Raw genomic sequence first — 24,504 nt, 5'->3', positions numbered from 1 at the left:
AAGTTCTACCTGAGCTAGTGGAAAGTAAAAGATACCCCAAGTGAGAAGCGCTACCTGCATTTCCTAAGGAATGTTCTTTAGCAGACGCATGGCCTGTCAGGACTGTCTAGGGAGTGGGCTGAAATCAGAGATGAGGAGTCTTTTATGCATAGTTGTATGTAATGTGGAGAAGAAGGGGTTAAGGCTAGGAAAGTTCAGTCATTGTACACCCTGATCCAACTAAGCCTCCTGGAGCTTCCATGGACGCCTTCTGCTTCTACACATACACACACACACACACACACACACACACACACAGACACACACAGACAGACACAGACAGACACAGACACACACAGACACACACACACGAGAGAGAGAGAGAGAGAGAGAGAGAGAGAGAGAGAGGAAGAGAAGAAGGGAAGGAAGGAAGAAAAGAAAAGAAAGGGAGGGAGGGAGGGAGGGAGAGGAGAGGAGAGGAGAGGAGAGGAGAGGAGAGGAGAGGAGAGGAGAGGAGAGGAGAGGAGAGGAGAGGAGAAGAGAAGAGAAGAGAAGAGAAGAGAAGAGAAGAGAAGAGAAGAGAAGAGAAGAGAAGAGAAGAGAAGAGAAGAGACTCTAAAGAACCTGGGAAGCAATTGCTGTTACCCAGTCTTAGACTCATCCTCACTTTTCCACATTAAAGGGCCACGGAGAAGCATCCATGGGTTGGTCCCAGGAACATTACCCATTGCTTCAGGCCTGCTCAGAGTTCCCTGTTCTGCACTAACCCTGGGGGCCTTCTACCACACACAACACAACAGTTTCTAACACAACGGCTCTGCCCTATTTGCCTGCTAGCTAATGTGATCATGCCCGCTTACTCTTCTCTTTCTCTTCCTCCTCCCTCTCTCCTCACCTGTACTCTTTTTTTTTTTTTTTTTTTTTTTTTTTTTTGGTTTTTCGAGACAGGGTTTCTCTGTGTAGTCCTAGAACTTACTCTGTTGACCAGGCTGGCCTCGAACTCAGAAATCCGCCTGCCTCTGCCTCCCAAGTGCTGGGATTAAAGGCGTGCGCCACCACTGCCCGGCTCTCACCTGTACTCTCAAACCTCAGGATCCTCAGACTTTTTCTGTAGGTACCTCATTTTCAGGTAGGGGCTCCCTCGGGTCCCCTCAGGTCCCACTGAATGAGTTCCATGCATTTAGTCTGTTTGAGGTACCAGCTCTGGACATGAACTCTGGGACTTAACAATAAGAGTGACCTTTAAACCTTAGGGAATGGAATGTGACTGTCGCTAGCCTTTAATCTCGTCAACACAGAAGCCATTCTGGAAAAGCAGCCTTGCCAAAGTGTTTTTTTTTTTTTCCAGATGGATCTTCCAAGTCCTGGGCTGATGGTTTCTATTGCCAGGTGGACAGTTTCAGCTGGATGTCTCACACAATGGTAAATCTTAGGTGACAGTGAAGATGACAGCAAATCATTTGTGCATATCTCTTACTCGTATACTATTAAGTTATCTAATCCTTAAGACACCTACGAGGTAATAATCCTGGGTTATAGATAAACAGAGAACAGCAGAGATGGGACTCCAACCCAATCAGTCTGGTTCCACGGTACAGTCCCTGCTGGGCAAAATCAAGCGTCAGCCTGACAAAGCCAGCCGCTCTCTCCACCTCCAGTCGCAACAGTCTCTGGTTTTGAACATCTGCCATTGCTTACACTGCTTGATGTTTACCCTCTCTGTGGCTCACAAAGATCCAGTAAAGGGAGAGGTTGGGAAGTTCACCCTATAGAAGCAGGAAGGAGACCTGAGTTAGGTGACTCCCCTGCTGAGTTGAGTTCTCCCTACCTCCCCTGTGGCCTCCATTACTCATTTCTTTCCCAGATGCCAAGGCACCCCCAGCGCCACTCTCCCAGCCAAGAGCTAGATTTGCCACCCAGTCACACATGCCTAAGCTTCAGCACTGCCTCCAGCAATCCCTGTGGGTGGTCAGCGTCAGTGAGGGAGCCTCTGGATTGCGCCTCTTCTCTGTACCCCAGAACACCTCAACTCTCTATAGAATGGGAATGTCAGAATTAATGTGATGCTGAGTTTGGGGGATTTTCCCCCCTTGTTCTCTCTTGGTGCTTACTGAGTGAGAGGCATTGAGAGTGTATTGATTTTGTGATAGAAAAAAGTGTTAGGAAGATACTATTTAATACTATAACCACTCTGTGTATAAAAATGCAGTGACTCTTGCAGACCACTTAAGCACAAACTCACTGAGTTGATAGAAAAAAAATTTTTTTTTAACATGAAGAGTTGAAAATCTACACTGAATTTTTGCAATCAACATCTGTGGCCTGCTGGATCAGGAAAGGTTTCTTGTGATGAACAAAATAGGCAGAACTCTTTTCTGGGATATCAGCACAGCAAACAGACTGAGGAGCTAGAGGTACTGTCTGCCTGCAGATCAGCGTGCACAGATTTCCCAATCAACACAGTAAAGACAGAGGTATCTTCTACCCAGAGACATTTTTACATTTCAGGGTAATAAAGATAATGAAAGTCAAGATGTGTAAGACCCCTTAGGAGACAGGGATTTTCCTATCTTTCGGTGTTCAGCTGTGACACAGAACGCCCTGTGTGCACAGAACTCCCTTGGGACTGAATTAGCTCCCCGAAATGGGGAGTGGGGCATACGGGTGGACTGATGTAAGCATGATGGTATGTTTCGGTTGTGCTCTGAGTCACAAACTAAACATATGTGTCTGGTTTCCCTGTGTGACTTGCAGTTCAGTAGCTTCCCATTGAAAATTGCTCCGTCAGGGCTCCAGTAGCCCTGACTTTCAGAAATCAAGTGTGTGGAACTTGCCCTTTGTGTCTGCATTTGAAAGACCCCACAAGGTGATGGACACCTTGCCCTGAAGCTATTTGATTATTCTCTCCCGGTTGGTTCTTCTACAATATCAGGGTGTCTGCCTTCCCACCATTTAGGGTGGTTGTGACTTCTTAGGCACACCTTTCTACTTCCATGTGATAAATAATCTTTATTTCAAGATCAGAGTTCAAGAGAAACAGCCCTAGTGTGCCAACTAGTCTGAGTGAACAGAGATTTGCAAGCCAGATCAATCCAGAAGCCTACCAAGATGGAGACTGACTCCCAGAGAGCATCCCTGATGGTCACTCATCCAGCTCACTCTTGGCCTGCCTGCCATCTTCTGCTCTATGATTCCCTGAGGCGGTCATCTGCAAACCACTTTTCTTCCAGGGTTTCATCCTGGTGGCTTCCCAGTATGTGCTCTCCATGGGAGGCAAAAGCGGGTGTGTTGACTGCATTTCTTTGTGCTTTTCCTAGTCCATTTTCCTCTCTGCTTGTGGTTTTCTTCCTGTCATTTAAGCTTTTCAGCTGTGCACAGAAATCCAGCAGAAGCCTTTTGTGTGCACTCCCTCATCTCAGGCAGTTCTGAAGGCAGCAGGTTCCCTAAGCAAAGGCTTCTGTTAGACTCAGATCCATACCCAGCAGTGGCTAATCCTCAGCTCTCACTGTCAAGAGCAGTAAATGGGCTTAGGGCTGGTGGGAGTTAATGCCTTCACCTTGAACTGAAGTCACCCTTGCCTTGAATGTCTCCCTATTCATACTAATCCGATTTTTCTCTCCATGGGAAGAGAGGCAATATTGCTGGTATAGAACGTAGCGCAAACTGGAGGTGGCAAGGCGTGGACTTCCCTAATTAGGAGATAAAAGGCAAACTGTGCATGTGTGGGTGGAGGGGCCTTGGGGGTGGCTTGCTGGAGCGACATAAAAGTAGAAGCCTGCACCCTAGCTGGAGGTAGATCCCCGGAAAGGAAAACCTCATACCACAAAAGGAAAGAAATTATGTCCTTTTGTTCAGCTAGGAACTAAGGGTCAATATCATCATGTGAGTAACATGTCCTGAGGAACAAAATATATTCTTGTCACCTTCAATACAGATGAATCTCTAAAACATCAGGAAAACTATAAAACTTGATATTATGTTCTTTATAGATTCACTTATATATTAAAATCGTAAAAAAAAAAATGTCAGGAGGTCTAGAAAGATTGTTCATCTGGTTCAAAGTACTTGGGACCGAGGTTCAGCTCCCAGCACCCACATGCTGCTGCATAACCATATGTAATTCCAGTTCCAGAGGACCTGACACCCCCTTCTCACTCAGTAGCACCAGGCATACACAGTGTGTACATATACACGTACAGGTAAAACACTCAAAACACACATTAACATTTTTAAGTTTAAAAATATATGTATATGGAAGGCAAGAACAGCAGCACACGTCTGTAATTCCATCTATATGAGAGGGTAAGGCAGGGGGATTGAGAGTTCAAGGTTAGCCTGGACTACTTAAATTCTATCATCTATCTGTCTATCTGTCTGTCTATCTGTCTATCGATCTATCTATCTATCTATCTATCTATCTATCTATCAGATCAATGCTTATTGGAGAGAGAAACAGTGGAAAAGAATGTGGTTGAGAGAGAGAGAGAGAGAGAGAGAGAGAGAGAAAGAGAGAGAGAGAGAGATAGCGATCGCTAGGTAATCATGTATGGCAAACGATTTACCTCTGCCAGATCTGAGTGCTATCTATTCCTCCCATACGACCTCCTCTTTCTGTTTGCTTGGGACATTTCATTTTGTAAACAGTCGTGGTTGAGAGTGGCATAGTAGATGGGATTCTGCAGGTCACACTTCTTCCTTTAAGCTCTGGCAGATGAGACTGACAGAGAACATCATAAAATCACATTCACTAAAATTTATTAGAGGAGGGAAAAAGACCCCAGCACACATCTGCTTTCTGAAAACCACTTGCCAGTAATCCCATCCATCTTCTGCACTGAGCAGCTGGAGTGGTCCCTCTAAAGCACAGATATGATCAAAGAGCTTCAGCTTCCTCCAGGTGCTCTCCGGCCTTCACAGCAGTTAAAGCACCTGGCCATAACCTGAGGGACCAATCTTGATCTTGATCCTCTTTGAATTCACTTCTCCAGGCAGATATACTTCCTGGGCCATATTCTCTGATTCCAGGGCCTGTGCATACTATTCCTGGCCTGTGTACTGTCCTCCTCTGGCTCCTCCTGACCCTGCCTGTGACTCACTAGATCTGAGATTACTTACACACGTTTCTGGAAAGCTGTCCTTGCCCCCCTGGACACAGCTGAGTGGTCCTACCTTTGTGTCCTTCCCTTTCGTAACTTTTGTCAAGATGGTGGCCAGTTTTCCGGTCTTCTTTTCCTCTAAAAGAGAGTGGGATTCTTGTTAAAGGGACTATACTTTATTGTCCTCTGCTTGACTAGTGCATAGACTAATGCCAGGGAGCTTTGGTGAAACATCTATTCATGAGTGGGATGAGCCTATGAGTAAATGAGTGGATCTAGAAATGGAACTAACCAGTTTTCCTAGTCACTTGTAGTACAGTGTCAAGAGGCCCAGTAGTCTATTTGTCTTCTGATGACTATAAAAGCTTTACTGAAAACCTTTCAACAAGTTTATGATTCCTTAATATGGCTACTTCTATTTAATTAAATAAACTCAGCAGGCCAACTTAAACTAGCCACAGAGGAGGAAAGATGACTCAAGACTAGGTGTGTTTGTTAGGGTTAACAATGTGCTCTTAGGGTCAACACAATGAAAAGCAGTGTGGGCAGGAAAGGGTTTATTTATTTTATAGATTGACATCTATCATCCAGGGAAGGGAAGACAGGCAGGAGCTCAACGCAGGAAGCTGGAGGCAGGAACTGAAGCATAGGCCATGGAAGAATGCTGCTTACTGGCTTGCTCCCCATGGCTTGATTAGCCTACTTTCTTATACATGCCAGAACTACCTGCCTAGAGGGCAGGAGGTTAGGAGGTTGCACCACCCACAATGGGGATCACTTACATCAACCACTAATTAAAAATTTTCTTATAGACTTCCCTACAGGCCGATCTCTTGGGGGCCACTTTCTCTACTGAAGTTCTTTCTTCCCAAGTGACCAGCCTGTGTCAAACTGACATAAAAACCAGTCAGCATACTAGGCGAAAAAACAATCTAACATTTTATAAACACATTAGAACAAACTAACATGTTTCGTCTGCCCACCAGGGTAAACTGGCATGGCAGACAAGCTTCTCACTTCACCAGAACACTTTCCTTCCGTGCTTCACAGACAAGCATGGCTCACCACATATTGGAGTCCTCTTAACCAAACCCTTTGTCCAAACAGAATCTCACACAGCATTTTTAGCACCATCTGGCTCAATCCCCTCATTGTACATTAATCAGATTCCTACCTGTGAGGGAACTGGGGTCAAGGCTTTTAGTGAGCAAACATAAAGAATATTTACAATGTACTAGGGCTCTGGAAGAACAAAGAACAGGATACAGACCTTTGTGATAAAGACACGAGGGACCATGTTTATACGTTCCCACCCCATCCTCACAAACTCATAATGAAATACTGAAAGTATCACTCCTGCTTGCAGAATTAGAAGATTGTTCAAAGAAGAGGCAGCAAATAACAACACATAAGAGAGGAACTTATACTTTCAATGGGAGATGAGACTTGAAATTGGTCATTAAAGACAAGCAGGAATTTGGTAGGAGACAAGGAAGATGAGAGTCAGAAGAAACAGCACGTGCAAAGGCTTTAGTGTGTCAGGGTTTGGGAGGAAGAAGTAGCGCAGGAGGTCCAGGCGGGTTCCATGAGTTGCCCTAAGATTCTCCAGGTCAATGTCTCCAACCAGGTATCTTCCACTTCAGGACAGATTCTATGCTTTTATTACCCATAGCATGCAGACGTGTGAAATACAAAGCATTTTTAATAAATGCCATCAAATATTGTGGGAGCAGTAGGAAGGTCAAAGGGAGACCAGAAGTAAGCCTACAAAAGCAAATTAGAAGAACAGCTAAACAGATGGCTTGGTGGGTAATCACACTGGCTGCCTTTGCAGAGGAGCTGAGTTTGGTTCCCAGCACCCACATAGGGCCTCACAACCGTCTGTAACTTCAGTTGTGGGGGAATCTGACACCTTCTTCTGGCCTCCTTGGGCACTGTATGCAGACAGTGAAAATACATATATACATACATATATATGTAAACGTATGTATGTGTATGCAGACAAACCACTAATATACATAAAATAAATAAATCATTTTTCAGGAAGATTAAAATAGACAGCCTGAACAAAAATTTTTTATCAAAGCCTCAAATAACATACCATATGATCATTTTTCTTAAATTTAGAAACTGACACATACTAGGGAAAGGAAGATAATAACAATAGGAATAATAATTGTGAATATGCCCTTAGTACAGGATTCATTTTTAAAATCATTGCTCAAAAAGTATAGTATTTCTTCATAAGAATTTATGTAATTATGCAGTGTGGAAAAAAATTAATATGCATTCCGTAACTACGGAGAACAAGATACATTGTAACTTTATTTGAGGCTCTAAGGGCTGTCAAAATACAAATTAAACACCTTCATGATGAGGGTGTGGCACCAGTTTCAGAGATGAGTGAAACAGAGATTGAAGTAAATTGTGCTGTTTATTAAAGGGGAAAACAAAATGTCTTTCTTACAGATCATGGGACACTTTGAAGTTGTACAAGCACAGCTCAGGAAGAGGTAGGATCTGGCTGACCATTACCGTGTCTGAAGAGTGCTATTTGCTCTTCCCAAATGCTCCAGCAGCTTTACTGTGGAGAGTGGGAGAAAGGACGTGTCCCTGTACCCATCCTTCTTTTTCCATATTCTAGATTAGAAAGATAAGCCCTTAAAGATGAACACAGGCACTTTCTGAGTTCAGAGCGCCTTTTACGGACGGCTGTACATCTGAAACTCCACTCTGAGACACCTGAACTGAAAAGGATTTCTCACTTCTCCAAACAAACTGAAAATCCTTACAGTGAAGAAGCAAGAACTTTTTGTAAACAGAGAGAGGGGCGGTCCCTGGCATCTTAAAAGTAGATTCTGTAAGACTGTAAACTTGCACATACATATCTCTGTGCACATTTGCGAGAGGAAGGAGAAATTTTTTTTAAATTGATCAACAAGCCTTCCCTGAGTTAAAGATACTCTGGGCTCAAGCAATAGATGCAGGCCAAATACCTAACAGGAAGTCTGGTCCAATGACTCCAAAGGAAGTGTACCTGAATATTTTCAGAAAAACCATTAATATCTAGCATTACAAATTAGTAGACCAATAGACTCAACCATTTACTCGGCCTGCATCTAGGCGCCAAGAGCTGCCAGACCTCACACCAGCCAGCAGGGAACAGTTAGTAATTTGTATCAGAGCAGAAGATAATTAACTCCAGTTTCGGAGCTGTCTGGGGTTAATGTGCTAAATTTCCATCGTGCAGCTGACGGATGAAAGGAAACACACTGCAAAGCCAGCCTGCAGGGTGGAGGCTCCAACATGTGGGAGTCTCTGTGGATAGCACAGGAGAAAGAACAATGCTGTGGGACCATGCAAATCTAGGCTTAAATTCTAGCGGTGAAGCCAGAGACATCTCTCTACCTCCTGTAACGTCTGTTTTCTGATCTAAAAAAATGAAGATGTGTATTCCTAGCTTGCAAGTTGTGGGGAGAAATGAGTAAAATTATCTATTTAAGCAGCTTGGCTGCTGCAGCAGGCAAGCTCTGGACATGTCCTCAAGGAGGCTATTCTATCTATTATCTCTACATGATTCCAATCCTTGCTGATCAAGACTAGATTCTGCTGTTTTCTAAGCACATACATTTATAATGTTTCCCACCCAGTTCCACATATCTTTTTTAAAATTGTGGCCAGGAATGGCACATGCTTGTGATCTCAGTAGATTAGAAGAAGAGGGATGTAGGCGAATCTCTTAGAGAAGAAGGCTAGTCTGATCTATGAAGTCAGACCTTGTCTCATATCAAAAAAAAAAAACAAAAACAAAACAAAACAAAACAAAACAAAACACTGTTAACCAGTGGCTTTGAAGGTAGCCAAGGAACATTTCTTTATATTAATTTTAATTTTATGTACATGGCCATTTTGCCTGCAAATATGTCTGTCATTATACATATGCCTAGTGGCCATGGAAGGCCAAAAGAGGACATCAGATCCCCTGGAATTGGAGTTAACAGATGGTTGTGAGCCACCGCATCAGGGCTGGGAATTGAACCCAAATCCTCAGGAAGACCAACACGTGATCAAAAAGGCTGAGCCAGTCTAAGGCCAAAGAGGTTACACTTCTAGTGCTGCTGCTGTCAAATCTGAGAGCTCAGGCTCCGAAGTGAAGCAGAGGCAAAGGTTTTAAATGAGTGAAGCTGTGTGAAGCAGGATTCATCACTTCCATCCTCGGGTACCCCTCAAAAAGGCACTCACTCACCCGACTCTAGAGCTCTTTGGTGCTGGGAGCCCCGTCTTCCCTCCCCAAGGGGCTGTTGTCCTAAAGTCAGACAGACCCTCCATTTAGGATGCAAGTTAGTAAATGAATGAAGGAGTAGGTAGGGGTCCATGAATGTGAAAAGTGAAGTTCCAGAAAATAGCTGTTGGCTTTTGCATAAAATGTAGCAGATGTGCACCTCCGTCTTCATGGGGCTCACCCGGCAACTGGAGCAGGCAGGGGTTGTTCTTGAGCCTGTCGCTAGTCTGTGGATCCCTTCCCCCCCCCTCCTTGTCTGGCCTCAGTGGGAGAGGGTGCATCTAGTCCTGCAGAGACTTGATGTACCAGGGTTGGGGGCCTCCTGCTTCTCTGAGAAGGGGAGAGGGCAATGGGGGTGAGCTGTAGGAGGTAGGGACTGGGGAGGAGGAGGTATTGAAATGTAAAATGAATAAATAAATTAATGAAAAAAATATTTAAAAAATGCGCTTCATATTTTTCAATTACTGAACTAGCTCCGTGCACCGTTTCTGGAGACAGACAGGTTAACTGACCCCTCACACTAGCTGCTCTGGTTTTTGCACATTTCTGTTTTGACTCACTCCCCCGCGTATCTCCCTAAATAATAAAAGCATAGAATCAGCCCCACCTGAAATGAGTCAGGGGAAAGTTCAACAAGAGTTATAAGACCTCCTAATCAGTAATCTTGTAGATTTATAGGAACCAGGAATGCCTGCCGACTTGTGGACAACACCAAAACCACGCCAAGAGATGGATGACTGCTGGAGGCCAGGCATGGTGGAAACACTTATGATCCCAAGTATGCAGGCGGCAGAGCCAGGCGGGCTTCTATAACTCCGAGGCCAGCCTGTTCTACATAGTGAGTTCCAAAGCAGCCAAGACTACATATTGAGACCCTATCTCAAACCCCAGACCCCACCCCAAAATCTCAGAATCATTAATGAGAAATCCAAATTTCATTAGAGAAACAATAGGAAGCTCTTATCATATCTGATCTAGTTTCAGAGCTTGGTTCTTCTGATGAGAGCTGTTGACAGATCACAGCTTATTCCCTTCCCTCCCCCCATGGATCCTCTTCTGTGCTTTGGGACACCTGGACTGTACGGTATCGACTTCTCAACCTCTCCAGGTATGCTCAGAAGCTTAGATTTATAAGATAAATGTTGAAAAATAACTGACTTCTCTCTCAGCAGAGTATCATGACTTCGGTAAACATGACGCATCTCGTTTGCAACAGGAGATAGGGTATTATGTGTCTTTCAAAAATGCAATTCTGTTTTAAACAAGCCACACCACGCAGGAGGACATCTGTCTTTATGAGTAAAGGAATCTCTCCACTCCGATCTCTCCCTGAGCTTCTGGAGAAGTTTAAAGTCATGCATTAATTAATGCTTTCAGCCTCGTTATGCTGTTGTCATGAAGTGCTTATTTGCACGATCCCATGGGTTCTCATAGCAAATAGATGTTCCCCAGCGGTTATTTCTGTCTTCTTGCAGAATTATCCATCCTGTCGTGCGTGTTTATCCATACGTGATAGAAACCAAATGCTAATTCAAGCAAGATCGTTGAGATGTTTCCATTCTTGCATTTCCAGAGATGGCCACATTTTACTTTTTTTTTTTTTTTTTTAATAGTATTGTCTAAGAAACTCTAGCAAGTGGTTGGGTTTTTTCCTATAGTGAAGGTGTGGATGAAAGTAGGTTCTGGAATGGTTATCCTACATAGCCTCCCTGTTTGGAGCCTCACCGAAGTGTCATGGGAGGCTCCCTAGAATCTCTGTGGATGTCATTTTGAAGTTTAAATACCCCTTTAATTCACAAGTCATTCTGAGAATCTATTCTATTGAAAGACCATGGATTTCCACAAAGCTTATTTGTAGAACTTTATGCAAATTGCCAGAATTTGTTGTACAGATTTTGTAAACTCAGACATTCCCCCCAAAATCACAGAATGGGCAAAAATCTCAATGAAATGTTTTGATATGAAAATACTTATGATTGAGTATTGCATACAAGCACACGGTGATGTAGAAAAGGCTATGCCCTACTCTACGTTATCCTGTTTCATTTTTTAAAGTTGTACAAAACCACAAGCGTGTTTGCCTGTGTTTCTGGAATAGCATGCTCAAGACAGTACCTAAAATTCTTCTAGCTCCTTTACAAATATACATACATATTTTCCTGGGACTCAATAGCAATTATCGCTTACTGTTCATGAGAGTTGCTTTTAAATTTCTTCTTTGTGCTTTATTTAAATGTGATAGTTTTACACTTTCTGTACTAAATATGTACAGCTTTCTAATTAGAATATAAATGTTTTCCTTCGGGGGAAGGAGTTCTCTTATCAGGAAGAAAGTAGTTTCCATACAGGTAGAACCAATTAATCATTAATTAGTAGGAAATTAATGGAAGTAAATGAGAAGCGAATCTAAAATTAACTTACCATACGGATTTGGCTTTAACTTCTTGCATTTAAATAAATTCTTCCCAGTAGTGTCTCCTAACTAGCTCCAATCTCTACTAGCTTAGTCTTTTCCAAATCGGCTCAATGATTCCTTGTAAATCAACAAGAAACTCCAGAAAAACCAGGGATGAAAGGTGCAAAGGGAGCTAAGGGAAAGAAAAAAAGAAGAGCAAAGGGATGTTCTGCAGCCTGGAAGCCATGAATATGAATGGAGGGAGCTTTGGGCAGAAGGATAATGGCAGAGGGAAATGCTATTCAAATGACAGCTGCCTGCTCAACCTCCCACCCCCACCCCGTCTTCATTCTCCAGCTGCCCACCCCCCTCTGCAGGGCCTTGATTCCCAGCCCAGAGGCACGCTACAGTTCAAGCCGCCTCCCTGGTGTTCTCACACTCAAAAAGCACGGAGGAGAAAAGGCTGCTGTGTCGAAAGCTTGTGCCCCATAGAGTACCAACAGTGTTAAACATGCTTTAAAATACGTTGTTCCTTTTCATATCAATCACAGCAAATGCCAAGCGGCTCCCCAATCTGCTGGGAGGTACAAGGGTGTGCACTGTTTAATTGGCTCTGGGAATCTTGTGAGCCTGCTAGGCCTTTAATTAGAGGAGTCGGTGGACTGTGTGCTGCTTGTGCTAGGGTTGGGCAGGCTGGTTCTGCCCTGGTCCTGGTAATTTGTAAATTCACCTCTGAACAAACTTACAAGGATTCACTTATACTAAATGAAAAATTCAAGGTAACAGTACCCGAATGTATTTGCTCACAATCCTAGTCTCTCTGCATATGAACTAGATTTAACACTTAAATTGTTTATTTTCAATTTGGAATTTCTTATCTAGGTCAAAAGGAGAGACTATAGAAGGGGCATCTGATCCTCAAATGTGTTTTAGCTGCCAAGTGGATAAACGGGTGTACAGTATGAACAGTAAAGTCGGGGCTGTGTGGGGACAAAGTTCCAGCGAAGTGGATAGACTGTCGAACCTTTCAGGAGTAACTCGATTCCTTGATATGACTCTGGGTTACAGGATGACAAAGGGAGACAAAACTCAGTTCTTCTGATAAAAAAAAAAAAAATCTGTGGGGTCAGAATAACCTTGTGGATACTGGATTTGCAACCTTGCATTAGAAAGGAGCCAGGCCTTAACATAGGACTATTTTATTTTATGTTTAAGTGTGCACACCTCTCTCTCTCTCTCTCTCTCTCTCTCTCTCTCTCTCTCTCTCTCTGTCTCTCTCTCTCTCTGTCTCTCTCTCTCTCTCTCTCTCTCTCTCTCTCTCTCTCTCTGTGTGTGTGTGTGTGGTGTATGTACACGTGTGTAGAGACCCCAGGAGATGTTGGCTGGCTTACTCACTCTCCACTCATTCTCTTGAGACATAGTCTCTTTCTAGGCTGGTGGCCAGCAAGCCCAAGATCTTCCTGTTTCTCCCTTCAGCGTATACTGGAGGGTACATGTGTGGCCATGGCTTGTCTCTCATGTGGATGCTGAGGATTTGAGTGCAGGGCCCTAAGTCTAAGAAGCAAAGTACTCTTACCCAGTGAGTCATTGATTACTCCAGCCCCCCCCCCCCAAAAAAAAAACCACATAGGACTTTCAAAGAGTACTACACTGATCTCATATGCATAAGTAAATATGCATTCAATATGTAGACTGGAACTAGAAATGGATCATAAATTTGAATTCAAAACTTCCTGGTCAGTTTACCTTAATCAAGTTCCTTAGAGTCATTTTAGGATTTTTTTCCCTCCTTTTATTGAAATAACAATAATGTACCATGGTTTATATTTTAAATATCTTGACGGAGGCCTTAAAAGGCAAATGCATTTACTTCTGCACCTTGGTCATTACCCGGTGAAAAGACTGAGGAACAAAGAGACACCGCGACTAAACCAGAGGAAGAAGTCAGAACCTCAAAGCTCAGTCTTATGATTCACCAAGAAAGCAAGCCTATTAACCCTTCAGGCCCATGATGCAGAGGCCTCGTATAACCAGGATGCTTTCATGGCAGTCCCAGGATGCTTTCACGGCAGTCCCAGCAAGCTCTGCTTTCATGTTACATCACTGGGACCAGATCAGTGAGACTGTGGGAAAATATTTTACTTTCTTACCTATGACAACCTGTATAGCAGAGGGGTCAGTTCCCTAGGACCTAGAATGATCTTAGTGTAGCCAACATTGTTTGGGGACTTAGTGCAATGTCCCCAAACACTGTTAAAACCAAGCCACAAATCACATCACACTTGTTCCATCTTTTCCTTATCCAAATGTTCATTTTCAGGTTCAGTTTATCCCCCACCCCTCTCACAGAGTCCAAGATTTAGACAACTAATTCTTTAACCATTACACGCCATTCGGCATTTTACTCCTGAATAACTCAAAAAAAATTTACAATATTTTCCACACTGAATTAAAAGTACACATTGGATGTCGTTTTACAAAATACAGGAGCCTTCAGGCAGTCAAAAGTCATTGTGTCGAGATTCTAGTCCAGTGACAGGTACACGGTAAATTCTAGTTGAACGTACCATCCCTCTCCAGGTGTACATCGAGGAGAGCCTACCAGCTCCCAATCAGATTGTAGCTTTTTGGACTTCAAAATCCATAATAAAACCTCCCCAAGAAGCCATTACTCATGGGTCAGACTTGGTTTGTCACAAACCCTCCAAGCTCAACTACCAGTGTGCTAAAAGTAAATAAAATCACAGACAGGCACATCTACGGCCTTCTAAAGACAGCATCGCAAGAAAGACAGCAAATCTTTTTATCTAGAGTTTAGCCTAAGTGTTACAGATCAGCATCTGTAAAAAGAAAACCAAGCTGTGGCCAAGTCTTCTATTACTGCTTGCTTCAGTCTCCCTGAGGAACTCCCTGCACCACCACCCTCAGCAATACCCTGACTGTCTGCATGCAAGTGCTTCTTCAAGCCCTGCCTGGGAGTTGATCAGTTACAACAGCAATCAGAAGGGTTGACCCCAGTACAGTGAAGTGGCAGCCAGCTCCAGGCACTGTCTGTGCATAAAAAGCTGAGGGAGAACAGGATGGACAGAAAAAGATGGAGGAATCTAAGAGCCAAAAGGGAAAGAAGGACACAGGAGGGGTAAAGAGATGAAAACCTCTCATCCTGTGTTTCCAAAACACACCTAATGAGAGAGAGAGAAGACCATGAATGTCCCAGCTAATAGCAGTTGTTACTTCAGGTCCAAGACATTTCCTCAGCTGGAGTCTGGAGGCCAAGCAGTGAAGCCGGACAACACACTTGACATCCAGTTACTCTCAAATTGGCCAGTGTAGCTTGGATGTAAATGTCTCCTACAGGCAGGCTATGACATGTGAACACTTGGTTCCCTTTGGCCACATTGTCTTGGGAGCTTTAAAGAGTTTGACCTTACTGAAGGGATTACGTCATGGGAGGCAGAATTTGAGAGATGTGAGCTCACTGCTTCTTGTTTTGACCTCAGCTATTCCTGCCTGCTGTCATGCCTCCTTGCTGTGATAAGATTCCTTTGGAACTGTAAGACTGAATAAACCCTACTTTTTTTTTTTTTAAAGGTTGCCTTACTCATGGTGTCTTAGCAGAGCAACAGAAAAGTACCTAATGTAACAAGCAGGATGAACAAACATCAAAATGGACAGAGGCTGATCCAGTCACATAGGCTGCCATTCTTGGGTCTGAGAGGGGGTGACTGTCATTTTGCCTTCTGTGTCTTCTCCCTTCAGAGTGCTCGCTCAGTGGCCTAACAGCTCTAACAGCCCCTATTTATTTATTTATTTATTTATTTATTTATTTATTTATGTCCATGTGTTTCTTGAGTGTATGTATGTGGACCGTGTGCATGCAGATTACGAGAAGTTGGATATGGATGCAGAACCTGGGTCATCTGCAAGAACAAAGTGTTCTTGACTACTAAGTCATCTCCCCGGGCTCCCATTTCTGTCTTTTCTTTCTGCTTACTCCAGATCTTGACTTGAGTCTTGCAAGAAATAACAACTGGCCCTCTGTAAGGCCATGGCATCAGAGTCAGAAACTTTCAGTGAAGAGGGCCCCATAACCTGTTGCCTAGCTCCTTTCAGGACTAGTAGCCTTACCCTCTTCAGGTAATCAGGAGAGCTGGAAGTTGAAAGTGATAAGCTGAGAGTGTCTCATGGAATCACACTTGATTAGAGGGAGCTGATTCATGGGAGCTAGCAAGTCCACGAGAGAGATGAGTTACCTACACATGGGAGTGAGCTGACATAAAGACTAAGTAAGCCCTCTTGCCTTAATGTGGGGCAACTCCTCCAGACTGCGTGAACAGCAGAGCATCCTGTGCTTCGTTCAGTTTCTCCCTTGCCCAATTCTGCTGCTCTCATTTCCCTGCTGGGTGTTGTTGCTGAGTGATATCCCTGGTGAACCTACATACAATCTCAAGGTCTGTGTCTCTAGATAATGAACGTTTGATCCATCACAAACAAGGTACAAGTACAAACCTGTGCATTGCTTACTGAGATTTCCAACACTTGTATGAGCCATACTTAGACTCTCCATTCAGGGGACACAGATGGTTCTGCTGGGTTTTTGTCTATGCTGTTCTAATAGCATTGTCTACAGTTCTAATGTGCACATACACAGTGGCCATAGGGTATCATGCCAGGGATGAATGAAGTAACTCAGCAGCTGAGTCACTATATGAACAGCAGCTGTACAGTACTTACTATCTATCTGCACATCCGTTTTCCCTATGGACTAGTGTTAATGATACCAGAAGGTACTCCGCAGAGTACCAAAGGATAACAGTAAACACCAAACCCTAATACAATTCTTTGATCTGCATTACAGACCTGCCTAGTGACCGTGGCCAATCTTGTCAGGTCTTTCAAAGCATGTTGGCGACTAGATTGGTACTATCTCTGAATATTTGGGGTGTTAGAGAAAGGAAAGCAGTATTCCTTAGTGTCCCCACAGGTCTTCCTGAGCACCCGCAGACTGAACAGAAAGGTCTAAGAAGGGTTCTCGGAGTGAGCTCTTTGATCCACCATAAGAATTGTGGGACAAGCCGGGCGGTGGTGGCGCACGCCTTTAATCCCAGCACTTGGGAGGCAGAGGCAGGCGGATTTCTGAGTTTGAGGCCAGCCTGGTCTACAGAGTGACTTCCAGGACAGCCAGACTACACAGAGAAACCCTGTCTTGAAAAAAAAAAAAAAAAAGAAAAAAAAAGAATAGTGGGACAAGTAGCAACCCACTTATATGTGTTTCTTATTGATTCCATGACAAACTTCCATAAGCCTAGACAACATTCTTCTTTAAACTTTATACGTTGGAGCTCAGTCTCTTAAAACAGGGCTGTGCTCCTCTTGAAAACTGAGAGAAGAATCCATTTGCTTTCCTTCTCTCGCTGCCAAAGGCTATGGGGTATCCGTCTTTGGTGCCTCTGGTTCTGCCACTACCCTAACTTTCATCTGATGACTTCTTGTTCATAAAAACCCAGCAAGTGTGGTAGGGCTACCTTCATAGTCCCAGTTAACCACCCACTTCGGTTATCCGGTTATCTTTACCCACCGACAACGGGTGGGAGCAAAGAATGACAGCCTGGCATTCTCTGGTCAGCATCTCCAGGAAGGGCATCTCAATACAGGCATCTCTGGTTTCACTCTGCACTGGAAAATGATATTTCCAGAGTACTCGGGATACGGAATTCATTGTCCTTCTCTCAGACAAGCATAACATACCAACATATCAACTAACATACTAACGTACCAAAGGGTGGAGATGAAGTTCAATAAAGGTAGACTTTCCATCTTCTTGAACCCTGGGTTTTCTAAATACGCTTTCTTATAATCATAGACACGTTGGGAATGATGCAATAGGTTACAGTCCAACTCAGGACAGTGTCATGAAAATGGATCAGTACTAAGGCTGCAGATCTCAGTCCCCTGAAAAATCGACTGGCAAAGTTTCCTGTCCATCCACATCACCCTGTTAGACTAACTCCTCTCCCCTGCCCACAGCTGCACTTTGGCAGACCAGGATCCTGTGTGTTGACTCAGTTGAGCTAAGTGAGTAAAGTCACACTCTTCAGTACTTCAGCACAGCCTGGAGACTCACTTCTGGGAAAGACTGCACCCTCCACCCCACCCAGGTCCCTTTCCTTGAATCTGGATCGCAAAGCTAATTTTAAAAGTCAAACAGGAAATAGTATGTCACCAAAAATACCCAAAAGCTTTCACCACCACTTATCTGTTAAATCAAATACTTGGGCAGATAGCCAAGTGAAGCTGACAAAAGAAAATTGTTTCTTCATTCAGAGAATGGGTTGCTACTATCAAAACAGAGGAAAACACATTGCTTTGCACCGGTGAAGTGCGAGCTTCGGCTGGGGTCTCTACTGCAGTGGGATGGTGAGATCATCTGGCCTTTTTAAAGCATCATTGGAAGTGTTGGAATAGCAGCATCTGGGTCAAAAAGAAACTTAGATATCACTCATTTTATTTTCTTTTATAATCTTGGAGTCTTCTTTCACTACACCTAATTTAAAAGCTCTTAATTCAGGTTTTGCATCTAGTATAAACATCATCTGCCCTTAAGGACCATGTGACTTGCAGAGCCTGACTTTGTCCTCTCATCTGTCCAGATTTTTCATTATAATAGTCAATATTCATTGCATGTATCCGTATTCCATGTGACAGGCACTATGCCAAACCATATAATTGTGTTGCTTTGTATTTGCCTGCAGACCTACAGTATTGCTACTGTTTAGGCAGACAGCCATTTACTAAATGTGACCGTATTTTACTATATTTACTTCTGACAACGTACTCAGCTCCGTACACTTTTACCCTCACATCTCCAACTAGATGCTGTCACCGCTTCAAGATGTAGAATTAGAGGCTTCCACATGGGAAGACATCTTGGCACGGTCACACAGCTAGTAGCTGGCAGGACTGGGACTCGCTACCCGTCTTTTCATCCATTTTTTCCTCTTTGTTGTCTTTCCAGCCCCTGACTCTCTATGGCTCCCAGTGTCTCTGAGCATCACTGAATTCAAAGAGCATTTTTTTTTCTCATCTTCTTCTCTGATCACTTGTCACATTCTGGACAGAGGTTACTTTGTCATTTGCTCGGTAAGTGCAAACTCATGTAGAACAAATCTTATGTCAACAGGAAAGTGTATGAAAAAAAAAATCTACTTTGTTTTGAGGCAGGGTTTCTCTATGTAGCCATGGCAGGCCAGAACTCCCTATGCAGATCAAGCTGGCCTTGAAGTCACTGAAAGCCACCTGCTTCTGTCTTTCTAGTGCTGGCGTTAAAGGTGTGCACCATCGAGCTCAGTTGAAAAATCTGTTTTGGATGGACGGTTCCCAGGTCTCAGTTGCTTATTTGTAGAAGCAACTATACAACAGTCTTTCAATTCAGGGGGTTAAACTAATAGATTGTGTCACAAATCTTTGCCTAGCAGCCCCCGTAGCAGACAGCCACCTCGAGTTTCAGTTCCCTTAGATCTAGGATGGGGTCAAGCTTGAAAGAACCTCTATCATTTTCAGTTTTAGCTCCAAAACCCCACAAAGTTTCCAGAACACAGCAAATGCTAAAATTTTTCTTTTGAATGACAGTCATGTAAAAATTCTTACCCTCTTCTGAGAAGCTAGTGGCAATCATGGTTGCTGAGGAGGGAGTTTTCTTATGGGATTGTGGTAGTTTGAATGAGAAAGGCCCTCATAGTCACATATATTTGAATATTTGGTCTCCGGTGGGTAGATGTATTTGGAAATCACCAGGAGTCATGCCCCTTGTTGGAGGGCTGTGTCACTAGCTGTCCCCTTTGAGGTTTCAAAAGCTCATACGGTTGCCAGTCCCATTCCTTCTTCTGCCTCCTGCTTGAAGATCAGGATGAGAGTTCTCAGTGGCTGCTCTAGCTCCATGCCTGCCTTCCTGCTGCCATGTCCCCTTCCACGGTGGTCATGGACTCTAACCCTCTGGAATCTATAGCCCTAAATTAAATGCTGTTTTTTATAAGTTACTCTGACCATGGTGTTTTCAGAGCAATAGAAAAGTAACTACAGCAGGGACCCAGGCCCTTGACGGGCCGGTCACACATGCTCCAGCAGCTGGGTTCAATCTGACGACGCACGGACAGCACTAAGTAGACCCCGTAAGTTAAAAACAAAACCAAAAACAAAGAGCTCATAAAGCTGGGAGGGCAGTGTGGTTGTCGGAGACAGGGGAGGAACTGGAGAGGAGGAAATGGGGGATAGATGTAATCAACGTGCCTCGTATGCATGTATGAAATGAAACCCTCACACAATAAAAACGAAAGATGTTTTAATTAAAAGTCATGTCCTTCTGAAGGCACTGGGCACACACATGGCACATGGGCAAACATGCAGGCAAAACACTCATACACATAAATTTTTTTAAAAAAATTAAGACAACAACAGCCAAGGGAGGCCAGAAGAAAGACACCCAAGTGCCTGCCCTAGCCACAGCAACCTGGGCAGCTGGAAGAAAGGTACCCAAGCATTTGCCACAGGTGCCACTATGATGGACGAATGTATGATGGGGAAACAGGAAAGATGGAAGGCATGAGGAGAAATGGAAGAGAAAGAGAAGCTGAGGGATGGAGATACTGTGGAGAAGATGGAACCAGAGATTTGACGCCAGTGAGGAACAGACGGATATGAGGAGACCATGGTGTGGTCCTGGACCAGGCTGCCACCAAGGGCCATGTCTGGGTCTGTGGTCCTGCTGCAGCTGAGATCTCAATGTCTGTGGAGTTACCACCAAAGGCCAAGCAGACATCTGTGGTCGGGGCTGACACTGGAGACCATGTGGATATATAAGGTTCCTGTTGCTTGCTGGTGGAAACTGAGGGTGGGGGGTGGGGGTGCTCGCTGATCTGAATAGCCTGTGCTGCCACCCAAGGCCATGGGGACATCCAGGTCCATGCTACTGCCAAGGGCCATGTTTGGGTCTGTGGTCATATGGCAGCTGGAATCTATGTGGATGCCCCAGGTGTGTGTTACCACCAAAGGCTATGCAGATGTCCTGAGTCTAGACTGCCCCTGAGGCACTGTGCTAAGCTGGCCCTGACCCTTGCAGGCCACCATACTTCAGAGAGCTAGTCCTACTCCTCATCTGCCATGGTGGGGGTGGAGAGCACAGACAAGGAAGAGATATCCTCCCCTCCTTGCCACCTGCACCTTCGGCAGGTGGGAAAGATGGCCTGACTCCTCACTGGGTGCAGCATTTAGGAAAGTGGACCCTAAACCTTGCTTGGGCAGCATAGTCGGGCTGCCCTGGTGTCGAAGGGTGAGCTGGACCAGAGGGCATGTCAGCGGAGACCTGATGCTGCCTCTTATCTGCTGCAGCATTAGGTGAGCCAGCTGGGGCAGGGCTACAGAGCTAGCCCCAGTGGTGAGGCCACAGGAGAGCTGGCTGGCTTACAAACTCAGCTACCTCCCAGGCCCAGATCCAGGGCTTTGAGTTGGCTCAGCCCAACATTTATCTACCCTATCTATGATCGTCTGGAGCATTAAAGAGCTGGTCCTGCAGACCCAAAGCTGCAGGATCTCCATGACACAGGGCAACGGAAGGATATCTGAGAGGAGTCCTGGTGAGGATCCAGTACTGATAGTGTAGCAGAAGCCTGAGACCTCAGACCAGGCCAGTGACTCATTTCGGTGAGCATTTGCAAGTAAAGATGTGTGGACAAAAATGTACACTGTGGGACACACTGTACACAGTCCAGCTCCCATGACTGGATGTTTTTTTTATCATGTCTTATTTTACTTTATTTTACGTTGGGGTGGGGAGGTATCGAGGGCAGAGGGCGTGTGCAAAGGGACAGGGAGATGTGCAAAACTGGGGTCCATGAGGGGAAATTCACAAAGCATTAATAAAATGTTTAAAACAAATTTTTTTAAAAAAATAAGTCATGTCCAGCCAGTTGTAAATGACTGTAATCTTAGCAATCTGGAAATTGGAACAGGAGGATCAGGGGCTGAGAAATCAAAGTACAAGGACTACCCAAGATCCCTGGCGGGATATCAGGGAGCATGAAGGGGGCATGTCACGGGAAAATTTGGCAAAAATAAGGTTTCTGAACACACAGTGACCCAAAATCAAATACACAATGAATCCGGGGTGCTGGGAGTAGTACACTATCTGATCTCAAACTATAGCAAAGAAGCCTGGTAGAGGTTGAATGCCTTTAATCCCAGTGCTTGGGAGGCAGAGGCAGGTGGATTTCTGAGTTCGAGGCCAGCCTGGTCTACAGAGTGAGTTCCAGGACAGCCAGGGCTACACAGAGAAACCCTGTCTTGGAAAAAAAAAAAAAAACCCTGTCTCAAAAACAAAAACAAAAAAACCCTGTCTCAAAAACAAAAACAAAATTATCCTAGAGAACCATAGTGACAGAATTATCCTAAAGAAGCACTGTGAGAGAACACGGAATGGCACTGGCACTGTAGAGTGAAAAATTATAAAGGCCATTTTATGAAATATGTGTAAATTTTTTCGCCTTAGACCTTGGGCAGAAAAGCACCTGCCAGCAGGTTTGGGTCCATCTAATTAGTTACAGAGGAGGGGGAGTTACAGGACAAAGGCCTGTTAAGAACATCCCAGAAACTGGCTGGCCAAGAGAGGAACTACACCCTGCCCCCATGGTACGGCCTACTAGTGTTCAAAAAAAAGTAAAACAACCAATCCTGTGCACCCGAGCGAAAGTTCGATTTTTCCCCACCCCACCCATATATAAGCGCTATGCCCCTGAGCCATGAGGTCAGTCCCTCTATCCCCTATGTGAGATATGGGGATATGGGCTGGCCCAGAGCTCTGATTTAATAAACCACCTCATGTGCTTTACAGCAAGACGGTCTCTCGTGTGTCCTTTGGGTGCGTGCTATCCTGTGACTTAAGTGGACCTCCTTTCTGGGGAGTCCCGGACCTTTCAGCACAAACAGACATGCAGAACAACAAACAGAACAGAAGATCCAGAAATAACCTACATAACCATTTCTGATAAACATGTCAAATAAACGCACTGGAAAAATGACAGCCCCTTCACCAAATAGTCCTGGTGAAACTAGATATCCATGTGCAGAAGAAAAAATAAAATTAGATTCATCTCTCTATCCTTACTAATAAAACAAACAAACAAACAAACAAAAACCAAAATAACAACAATTCAAAATAGATCAAAGATCTTAATATAAAACTAAAACACTAAAATTACTGGAAAAATATAGAGATACAGGCGCATACCTGCCTCTCTCTCCCACAACCCTAGGCAAGAGCTTTTTGAACAAAACTTCAGTAGCCCAGCAAATAATCCCACGAACTGACACACATGAGATTTTGTGAAATTAGAAATTTTTCTTCATAGCAGAGGAAGCTATCAGCATGGTGAGAAGGCGGTCTACAGAATAGGAAAAAATCTTGACCTGTTTTATTTCAAAGAGAATTAATATATAGAAGAACTGCCAGAATTAAACGTGTTAGCATTCTGTTTAAACTCCACCCCTACAGTTACCTGGCAATAGCCAGGTAGGTCTGGCCCACTATAAAAGGGGCTGCTTCCCCCCCCCCTTGGTCCTCTCTTGCCTCTTGCTTCTCCGGGTCCCCTCACCCCTTCACCCCTTGCTTCCCCCCTCCAGGTGCTCATGGCTAGCCTCAACTCCTCTGCTTCTTTACTCTCTCTCTCTACTCCCTCTTCTTGCAGTCACCTTTGCCCTATCTCCTGAATAAACCTCACATGGAACCGTTTGGCCTGACGTGTTCTGTCTCCAGCCGTGTTCGTCGAACAACAAAACACAAATCTTCAAGTCAATAATGGGTTTGGGAAATGAAGAGACAGTTTTCAAAAGACCAAATACAAATGACTATGAAAAAGCTTTCGGAATCTTAACCGAGAGAAACGCAAGTGAAAACGCTCTTGTCATCCCACCCTCTCCACACGCCTGAGTTAGAGGGGTATCATCATGGGGAGAAGAAACAAGACTGGAAAGATGGCCCAGTGGTTAGAGTGCACGGCTCTTCCAAAGATCTAAGTTCAGTTCCCAGCACTGACGCAGGCACATCACAACTGCCTGTGATGCTGATGCGTTTAAATGCCAACGGCTGACCCCCTCCCGCGCCACACGATTTTGAAAAACAAAGTAAAATTGGAAAAGGAAAGCAAATGACAACAGATCTTGAGAAAATGTGAGAAGAAAGAACATTTGGTGGCAATGTAAGAAGCTGGTGCAGCCATTATGGAAACCAGTGTTGAGGGATTTCAAAGAAGCAAAGGTGCAACTACCGTATGACATAGCTTACAGGCATATCTCCAAAGTTCTGCCATAGCCGCATGCTCACATCTGTGCTTAGTTCTGCAGTATTTTCAGTATGGAGGAAATGAGAGCAGCCAACTGTCCCTTGTCAGGCCGATGGAGAAGGAAAAGACACATGACGAAATGTCATTCAGTCGTAAAGAAAAATGAAATCATGATATTAAGAAAACTATTCCAGACTCAGAAAAGTCAAAGTCGATGTGTTTTCTATCATATGCAGAGTCCAGGTTTTAGCTTATGACTGTGTGTTTGTGTGGGTACAGGTCACAAAACTACAAAATGGACCACGAAAGGTGAATGAGACCTTAAAGGAAGTGGGGAGAGCAGAGAGACTAACAGGACAGGAAAGTGGAGTTGGGGCTACTCTGAGGAGGAAGGGGACAAACAGGGAGGGGCAGGGGCTTGAG

The 24,504-nt window shown here is 44.3% G+C and overlaps 1 protein-coding gene across 4 annotated transcripts in view; it reads right to left on the bottom strand.

The window, feature by feature from the left end:
• Positions 1-24,504, bottom strand: part of Mob3b (MOB kinase activator 3B) — a 182,640-nt gene that overhangs the window by 140,651 nt on the left and 17,485 nt on the right. Inside the window, exon 1 of one of the 4 annotated variants that reach the window (XM_076935179.1) lies at positions 5,149-5,213. The exons of 2 other annotated variants lie outside the window; for them this stretch is intronic. The gene's annotated coding sequence lies outside the window, so the exon portion shown is untranslated. Of the gene's footprint in view, positions 1-1,052; positions 1,074-5,148; positions 5,214-24,504 lie in introns of those variants that run through there. One more of the 4 variants, XM_076935181.1, reaches the window with a different exon arrangement.

This window comes from Arvicanthis niloticus, chromosome 5 (genome assembly GCF_011762505.2).
Source record: "Arvicanthis niloticus isolate mArvNil1 chromosome 5, mArvNil1.pat.X, whole genome shotgun sequence".
Lineage (NCBI taxonomy): Eukaryota > Metazoa > Chordata > Mammalia > Rodentia > Muridae > Arvicanthis > Arvicanthis niloticus.
Note: the sequence above shows the minus strand (reverse complement) of the source record. Positions and strands in the feature narration are given on the sequence as shown.